Source organism: Littorina saxatilis, linkage group LG16, assembly GCF_037325665.1.
Source record: "Littorina saxatilis isolate snail1 linkage group LG16, US_GU_Lsax_2.0, whole genome shotgun sequence".
NCBI classification, from domain to species: Eukaryota; Metazoa; Mollusca; class Gastropoda; order Littorinimorpha; family Littorinidae; genus Littorina; species Littorina saxatilis.
The window spans coordinates 31,867,964-31,877,017 of record NC_090260.1 but is presented as its reverse complement, the minus strand read 5'-3'; the positions used below and the strand labels follow the sequence as shown (position 1 = coordinate 31,877,017).

Below are 9,054 nucleotides of genomic sequence, written 5' to 3'. Positions count from 1 at the left end.
CAACATTTACCAAACCAAGGATTAAATCTTTTACTGGATTTTTATTCAACATGCTGGAAGTCTGGCCTGATTCCCACAGCTTGGAAAGAGGCTGTTGTGATCCCCATTTTAAAGCCTGGAAAACCAAGAGCTAACCCTTCCAACTGGCGCCCTATATCTCTGACCTCCCATCTGAGCAAAATCTATGAAAGAATACTAAAATCCAGACTAGAAGATGAAATGGAAAGAAAAAAGGTAATACCCCTGTGCCAAGCTGGTTTCCGTCGAGGCAGGGGTGTCTCGGATCACATTGTAAAACTGTCCTCTAAAATTAAGAAAGCTCTCTCACGCAAGAAGTCTCTCTTTGCTGTCTTTTTTGACATCAAAAAAGCCTACGATACAGTATGGCACCAACGATTGTTGTTCAAATTGAAGCAATTAGGCATCAGTGGTAATATGTTTCAATACATAAAAAGCTTTCTACTGAACAGATCCTTTCAAACAGAGCAAGTGAAGAGCGCTGCTGCGACGCGGGCGCAGGTAAAAAGCCAAGTGAGCGGCCCACTGCTGGTCAGTCAAACATACCTGACATCAGCTCACAATTTAAGACACAAATGCACCATAAAAGCATGCAGACCGAGGGGTTGCGACTGGTGGTACCCACCAGTCACAGGCACAGTAAAAAGAGAGTTTAAATTATATTTATACTAAATAACACTTAAACTAGTACTTTTACGCAACCAAGCACGCTCACACACACGCACTCATAGAAGGATACAACACATTAACTCACACCCACACACACACACGCACACACTCACACACACACACACACACATACACACATACAGACCCCCCCACACACACACACACACACACACACACACACCATCACAACCACAACCATAAAATTCATGTGACAAGAAGTTCCTTTTGGGTGTCAAAAACCGAAGGCAAGTTTTTTAATTTCATAGGGACAAAAATCACATATTATTTAAGAACACTTGGGGTTTAACAAATTTAAAACTAGCACCCAATAGAAAGGGGCGAACTTTGAGCTCCTACCAACCCAAAAGAACGTGGACGGGAGTTTACTTGGGCAAGGCCCTACAAAAAGTTACTCTGTAAAAAAACTAAGGTGAGTTGAGGGATCTGGTCTAGGTAAGTAAGGTGTATTATTCGAATAATGTTAATATGCTGTTTCACAGAGGAAGGCTTGAGCCTTCGGGTTAAATACGTGGCATAGAGAGCTACAATTCTCTTAGTCACCGGCACAGGGGGGATGCTCATCCTATTGCAAAAATCCATATAGGATTTTAAGTGGGTTTTAATTGTCTTCACAGTATTGTCAGCAAAAGTACTGCTTCTAAACCCGGCGAGTTCCCCGTTTAGTTCTTCTTCAAACGTCTTTGCCTCTCCTGCACAAGAAACACAAATGAATCTTTTGACATATGTTTGCTTAAGTCGGAACTAACACATTCAGCCCTATGCGACCAGTTTCTTAGCAACACACACAATTTCTCCCAGTTTCCTGCCTCATGAAGCCTGGAGATAGTGTCTGGAAGAGTGTTCACCAAACCCGGTACATGTATGGCTCTGACTGAAAAGTTATGCTTCGTACTGAGCCAGAACAGTTTCCTCAATAAACAGTTCATGTATGGGTTTCTACTTCTCCCTTTGTTAATGATTGCTTTGGTTACACTGTTGTCTGTGTGCACTATCACAACGCTGTTTGTCCAAGTCTGCGCCCATCTTTCAATGCCTTGTATTGCGGCGCATAGCTCTTTATAGTTGATGTGAAGCTCGCTGGCGGCCGGTGTGTCCACGTGAAACACAGAGTATTGCCAGTCCCCTCTGCAAAACACCCCACACGCTTTTCCACACGCATCGACATGCACATGATGAGTTTCGCCTCTGTTGTAATAAATTACACCATTAAATGTGCACAGGTAAGCCAACCACCACTGCACATCTTTATGAAACTCGCTGCTGAGTTTTGTTTTGTGATTCTGCTGCCGCAGGGGCTTTATAGCGTCCAGGATGCGCCGCAAGAAAAATTTGCCTCCGCGGATTCCATGGCAAGCCCAGTTTAAGAGTCCAGCCAAGCGCTGCAATTGCTGCTTACTTGCACGTCTCTTCTTTGAAAATTCATCGAGCTGCTGATGAACCTTTGCCAACTTTTGCTCTCCCAATGACAGAGTGCAATCACGTGTGTCTATCTCTATACCTAGGAATGTAATGCGCTGAGTGGGTCCAACAACCTTGTTCCAGCTGATATGAAAACCAAATCTCCGAACGAGATTTATCAGGCAATGCAAAGCGTTATTGCACTCTTCTCGAGTCGGTGCAATCAGCAGAAAATCATCAATGTAAACAACCACACCCTTTATGCCACGGCGTCGTAAACATCTGCCTATTGCTTGAGAGAGTCTATGAAAATGACTTGGTGCTTTTGAGGCCCCAAAGGGGAGCCTTGTATCAAATAAATAGGTCGGTGCTCTTTCTCCTTTAAAGCGCCACTTCAGTCCTGTAACTCTGTAATCATCTCTATGCACTGGTACAGATCTGTAGGCAGATTTAAGGTCCAACTTCGCCATCCAGTACCCCGGTTTTGCCAAAGAGCATGCGTCCTCAATTGTCTGAAAATGCTCATGTTGCACTGAGGCATAGTCATTCATAGCACAACCCATAGGACGACTACCGTCGTGAATGAGACGAATGTCACCGTCGTCTTTTTCAATGGCTGCTAAAGGACTAACAATGGTAGGTTTTTCTGAGGCCAAAACATAATTCCCTGCCGCAATTTGCTTCAAAAGTTCTTTTTCTACTGCATCGTTATGCTGAATGGCTGATCTGTGATTATCACCCTCTGCTGTACGTATTACACAATGTTCATCTGTAATTCTGAACCCCTGCCTTATGCCTTCTAATAGGAACTTTCTATCAAAATCACATTTTAACTCGTCCTCCCATTTTTCGACCTTTCTAGAAATGGATGATATATTTTCCTTGTTGCCTAGCCAATCACAACTAAAAGGGTTTTGTGGCAAAAAGGGGCTTTCTAACTTGCTATCTCCCACCTTGTTAGCTTTTGTTGGCTGCGCCTTGTCCTATCTGGAGACTGGGTTCTGATCACCGACAGGAGCAGGCGGTTGTGTGAAGCTGTGGCTGACTGCAGGGTGGTCAGGCTGGAGGCACACCGAACACACGTGTTCGAACTGGCAGCGGGGGGCATACCTGCAATGCCCCTTGTTCCATTGGTGACACACCTCCCTGCCTGAGGGGGCCATCACCCTCCTGGGTCCTAGGTGATGGCCAGAGGTGTCCGTAGGGGCGGGAGGCTGCCCTCTCTGCGGTGGTGTTGGTCCCCGCTCCCGCAAGGCCACGAGAGCGAGGTGCTGGGAGTCGCTACCCCACTTGTATCCTTCTGCTGCCTGGTTCTGGCGATACTGGTCGTCATACATCATAACTGATGACCACGTGTAGCGGGCGGCCATTTCCCCCACTTTCGCGGTATATGTTAGGTACTCTAGCGCCCCTCTTCCTGTCAGTTGGCCCGATTCGAGGAGTCTCGTCATAATCCGGCTGTTAGCCGCAATCCACTGGGCCGGCGTTACCTTTTCTGGTTTGGGTTTTTGGGAGGGAAGGCGAAGTGAGATGCCCCCGCTGAGGTGCACCTCCTCCTGCATTTCACAAGTCCCCACAAATTCGATTATGCGTAAGGCACCCTCACCTGTTCGAAATCGCCCGTTGTCGATGTCAATTGAAGCAGATTGCGAGGGTCCGCGTAAAAGTTCATGCAGCGACTGCTGAGCCACTGTGCCCCCTGTCGCCGTATCGTCTGCCCCTGCCAGTACAGCTCCGCCATTTTCCTTTTGGAGGGCGAGTATGGCGGCCCAGGTAGCGACAAGGTGGCCGCGTTTGAGTTTGAGCGAATTAATGTCTTCCTTGGTGGCGTGAAGGAGGGCTAGTTTGCTGTCAAAGCCCTCTTGAGAAAGTTCCTCCGCCACCGTGCTGGGGAGCTGAGCAGACCATTTGTCGAAGCGAAAAGGATCTCCGCTGGATTCCATTCTTGTAAGAGCAAGTGAAGAGCGCTGCTGCGACGCGGGCGCAGGTAAAAAGCCAAGTGAGCGGCCCACTGCTGGTCAGTCAAACATACCTGACATCAGCTCACAATTTAAGACACAAATGCACCATAAAAGCATGCAGACCGAGGGGTTGCGACTGGTGGTACCCACCAGTCACAGGCACAGTAAAAAGAGAGTTTAAATTATATTTATACTAAATAACACATAAAGGTGCCAAATCATCCACTCGCAAAGTTGACATGGGAGTGCCACAGGGCTCAGTAATAGCACCACTGCTTTTTAGCATTATGCTGCATGACATATCGACAATTAAAACACATGGAGCCGAACTGACGCTTTATGCGGATGATATTGCTCTATGCAAAGAGTATCAAAACAAAACCTATAAAACAGAACACAAATTCTCTAAAGAGTGGCAAACAGCTATAGATAACATTGCGAACTATATGCGGGAGAATGGCTTCACTCTCTCTGCCGAGAAAACTGTATTCGTTGTCTTTACAAACCGAAAACTGGAAGATCGAGAAAAGATACAGTTCTCACTAGATAAATCTGTTGTCTCACCCCGTCAGCAGGTGAAATATCTGGGCGTAGTTTTCACCTCAAATGGACTATGGACTGCTCACTTAAAGTATCTTTTAAGCAAAGCAAATAAGACCATCAACCTTCTTAAAATACTGGCTGCCCAAACATGGGCAAAGTGCCCAGTTATTCTAACAAACATCACCAGAGCTCTTATAAGATCAAGACTATCATATGGACAGGAGGCCTACTTCTCGTCGGCTCGAAAATGGCTTGATAAGCTACAGTCAGCGGAATGTCGTGCCCTTCGGCTTGCCCTCGGACACCCAAGGCATTCAAAGCAGGCCATTGTATACCACCAAGCAGGATTCCTCCCTCTTGACATGTGGCGGCGTAAGTGCTGCGCAGATTACAATGTTCGAGCCAACACAGTGCAAAACTCAACAAAAGAGGAGCTACAACCGCATTACAATCATGTCCAAAACAAAAAGGCCCACTTTGGCACTACTTTCTCCTCACTGGCTCAATTCAATGCTTCACTCTTTAGTGAAATCAGTGTCGACCCAAATGATGTGGCCCAAAACCCCATATCTCGTGATCCCTCATGGACAATGAAAGAAATGAATTTTGACACAGCTACAAAGGATGATCAGTTATTACTCAGGATACAAGCCCTTGAGCACATTGATACTGTATACAAAGGCCATGTTCATGTTTACACAGACGGGTCAGTGTTGGATGACAAGAAGGCTGGCGCAGCTTTTGTAATCCCCAGCGATGACATGACTGGGAAATTTAAACTGTGCAACAGAAACTCGATCTTCTCAGCTGAGCTCCTTGCCATCTGCATGTCGCTTGTTCATCTCAATCTCAAGAACACTCCTCCTCAAAAGATAGCTATATTCTCTGACTCCAAAGCAGCCATTGAAGCATTGAGATCTAACAAAAGATCAAAAAGACATGATCTTGTCATTGCCATAAAGGAGCTGGCAAATAAAATTATAAAAAAAGGAAGCGAGATTAACCTGGTCTGGTGTCCAGCACACGTGAACGTGCCTGGCAACGAGAAAGCGGACAAAGCCGCTAAAGAAGCTGCCCAAGGCATGGGCGCCTCCGAGGTAGACCTGCCATTGTCTGCTTCTGAGATCAGTAGCCTTACAGACTCTCTTCTCTGGAGAGAATGGAGGAACAAATATATGCACAAGGCTATAAGCTCTGGCTGGCTCATTCGGGAAGCCCCATCAAAACAGATGAACACCTATAATGCATGCCCACGTGTAATAAAAAGGATTAACCGCCTAAGGGCAGAAGCTGGGAGTTACCAATTTCTAGAGCTTAAATGCACCTGTCAATCCGACCTCACCATTGCTCATTTGACTTTGGAGTGTGATTTGAACTCATGCCACTTTCAACCCCTGACTCAGTTTATAAACTCAAATAGAAATATTCTGCCAAATACCTCAAAGGAAAAATTAAGCTATCTTTTAAGTTTTAATAAAGACCTTGGGTGGCAAGGTCCCAAACTTATCGCTGGACTTATGCACACGCACCCACTTGGTCCCTGGATATGAAGAGACATTGCTGCGGCTGACGCCATTGCTTCTCATACAGCTACTATATATTTTTATCAGATCTTTTAAAAATACCATTTTATTTCCAAGTATCTCTTAACACCATTTTTAATTAGATGAGCGAGAGTGTGCGGGGGGCGGGAGGGTGGTGAACCACTGTACATAAAGGGAAAGTTTGTGTGCGTGCCTGTGTGTGTTCTTAATCTAAGACAAATGTCGCCAATGTTTTTACAGAGTGACGTTAAATAAACGATTTTATCATTATCTGTCTGTATGTTCTGGCATGTGAGAAGCCACAGCAGATAATATAGGGCTAAGAAATAAGCTCTAAAATTCTCAATCCCGTTTGACAGGACTTCGCCTTCAAAGGTGATTGTTGTGAACCGCCACGCTGTCTGTCTCTGTCTCGCGCCGTTCACCTCAAATTCCCGTTTCTGAGTAACTATTTTTAGAATGTCACTGCGCTGTCCAGAACGCTTCCCTTGCACCCGTAAGTTGTTCTTACTGTCAAAGGGAAAAGGTCGAATCAATTTATAGCCACGCGAAAAATACACTCTCACCTATCTCTATATATTTATAGATATAGATATACATATATATATATACGGCTTCTCTGTGTGTGTGTTTGTGTGTGTGTGTGTGGGCAAAAACCTGTGGATTGTAGAGTTCTGTTTGTGATGGGGTCTTGCGGCTTTTGTCTGTCTGTATGTTCAGGCATTTGAGAAGCCACAACAGATAATAATTATAGGGCTAAGAAATAAGCTCTAAAATTCTCAATCCCGTTTGACAGGACGTCGCCTGCAGAGGTGATTGTGATGAACCGCCACGCTCTCTGTCTCTGTCTCGCGATTCACCCCGGCGAAGCCGGGTATTCCTCTAGTGATTCATATATCAGTGTAGCTTGAACGTCATTCAACAATCTTGCTCACTCGGTGCACATTGTATACAATGTGCAACTTTATGGTCTTGCTCATTGTATACAATGGGCAACAGTTTTGCTCATTGTATACAATGTGCAAGATATGCTGCTCATTGTACATAATGCGCAAATTGTACAGAATGGATACGACATATATATATGTTTTACTCCACCTTTAGCTATTTGTTTCCATACAACATCATCACCAATATGAAAAACATTGTTTAAAACTGCATCCAACTTTAATCTTGTATGATAATTCTTAACTGAGCGCATAACGCCCTCGAAAAAAACAAAATTGTAAATTTGGATGTTTCAATTTCAAATCGTTATATGACAAAAACCCATCGGCTCTCATCAAGTGACCGACTGTAGTAATGCCGTTTTCCATCCAATTCCTGTTAGAATTAACCTTTTTATCTATGCAAATATGTACATTATAATGCAGACGCTTTGAAGCAAAATCACTCAAGGAGATGGGGACACATTTGCCTGCAAAATGCTTATAATGTTTGAAAACATCTCTCCAGAAAGGATTCTGAACTCTTTGCATATTATCTTATTGTCAGAGTACCAGTTTTTCCATTCTTTCAATGGACTGAATGTGTGTGTGTGTGTGTGTGTGTGTGTGTGTGTGTGTGTGTGTGTGTGTGTGTGAGTGTATGTGTGTGTGTGTGTTTGTGTGTGTGTGTTTGTGTGTGTGTGTGTGTGTGTGTGTGTGTGTGTGTGTGTAGATTGATTCTGAGGAAACTACTGGAAACTCATGAAACTTTACATACAAATTATTCCAAATAATATCCCGTAATATTTTTTATTTATTTCGATAACTGTATTTGCAAAACTGGCTCCGTCCATACAAACCTTCGTCGTGTAAACTGCTAGTTTCACGAACGCATCTCCGTCTTCGCGTTGTGATTTAGGCAAAGAGGTGTGTGCGTATTAACAATTGAAAACGTCTTAAAAACTGCTGAAAGGTTGCTGAAATTGTTATTTCCTTTTTGGTTCCAGGGAGGACACTTGAAAAGCTGAATCGACGCAACAGAGATTCGGGACGTGAGTATAAGAGTAAATACACAGACAGACAAACATGCAAACAAAACAAACAGAGTAAAACCTGATACAACCCCGGAATATACATGTCAACAAAGGAGTAGGATACTTCGATCGACCGGCGCTTTGATACACTTGAAGTTCACAGCCTGCCTGAGGAGGTGAATACGCTGCATAATCCATAGTTACCAGAGAATAATCAATGGTTATCGTAGCATTTTCCCAGTTTGTTTGCAAGAATAATATATATTCATCAACAAACAAGATTAGTTGCCTTTCTAAAAAGTATTTATTAGAAACTCCGTCATTGTGTTTTTAAATAGAAGTGACAAATTGCCATTCAAACGATACATGTACACTAGCTCAACCAGGACAACAATGTAACAATATGTTTTACCAAGCAATTACAAATTAATCTCAAAAACAGATTATTTTTGAGAAAAAAGGAACACAAATATCAAGGAGGAACAGTCTGTTTGTCGAAGCCCATCGCGAACGTTTACATGTCATTCGGCTCATGACAATCTCGTTAGTTTAAGTACTGCTGACAAGTTTCGGTATTTATTATCTATCCAAACTGTGCCGTTGAAGCACCACAATTACACGTAGCGGTTAATATTCAATCTGAAAGCGTCTCCCGCACTCAGCCTCGGGTCAAAGGTCACTGTGTAGTGTTCAATGCGAGTAACTCTCAAACAAACTAATCGTGGATCAATTTTAGCAGCAAAGTCATTACCTGACGTAGTTTTTTTTACAAGCAAGAACTATTAATGAAAATATAGGCATTCTGTTTGATCATTTTAATACTGTTCAAATTCAGTAATTCATGCGGGGAAGAGAACTAGCTTCGCGCATGAATATTGTGATGTAAAAGATCTCGGCGAGAGGAAAAGATACCAGAGCAAATTTGTTTTGAAAAAGTTAG

General features: G+C 43.7%; 1 long non-coding RNA gene across 1 annotated transcript in view; it reads left to right on the top strand.

Moving 5' to 3' along the window:
• Positions 1 to 8,046: 8,046 nt before the first annotated feature.
• The window catches only part of LOC138950087 (uncharacterized), a 2,264-nt gene continuing 1,256 nt past the window's right edge, over positions 8,047 to 9,054 (top strand). The window contains exon 1 of the long non-coding RNA XR_011450484.1: positions 8,047 to 8,132. This is a non-coding gene — a long non-coding RNA (uncharacterized lncRNA). The remainder of the gene's footprint in view (positions 8,133 to 9,054) is intronic.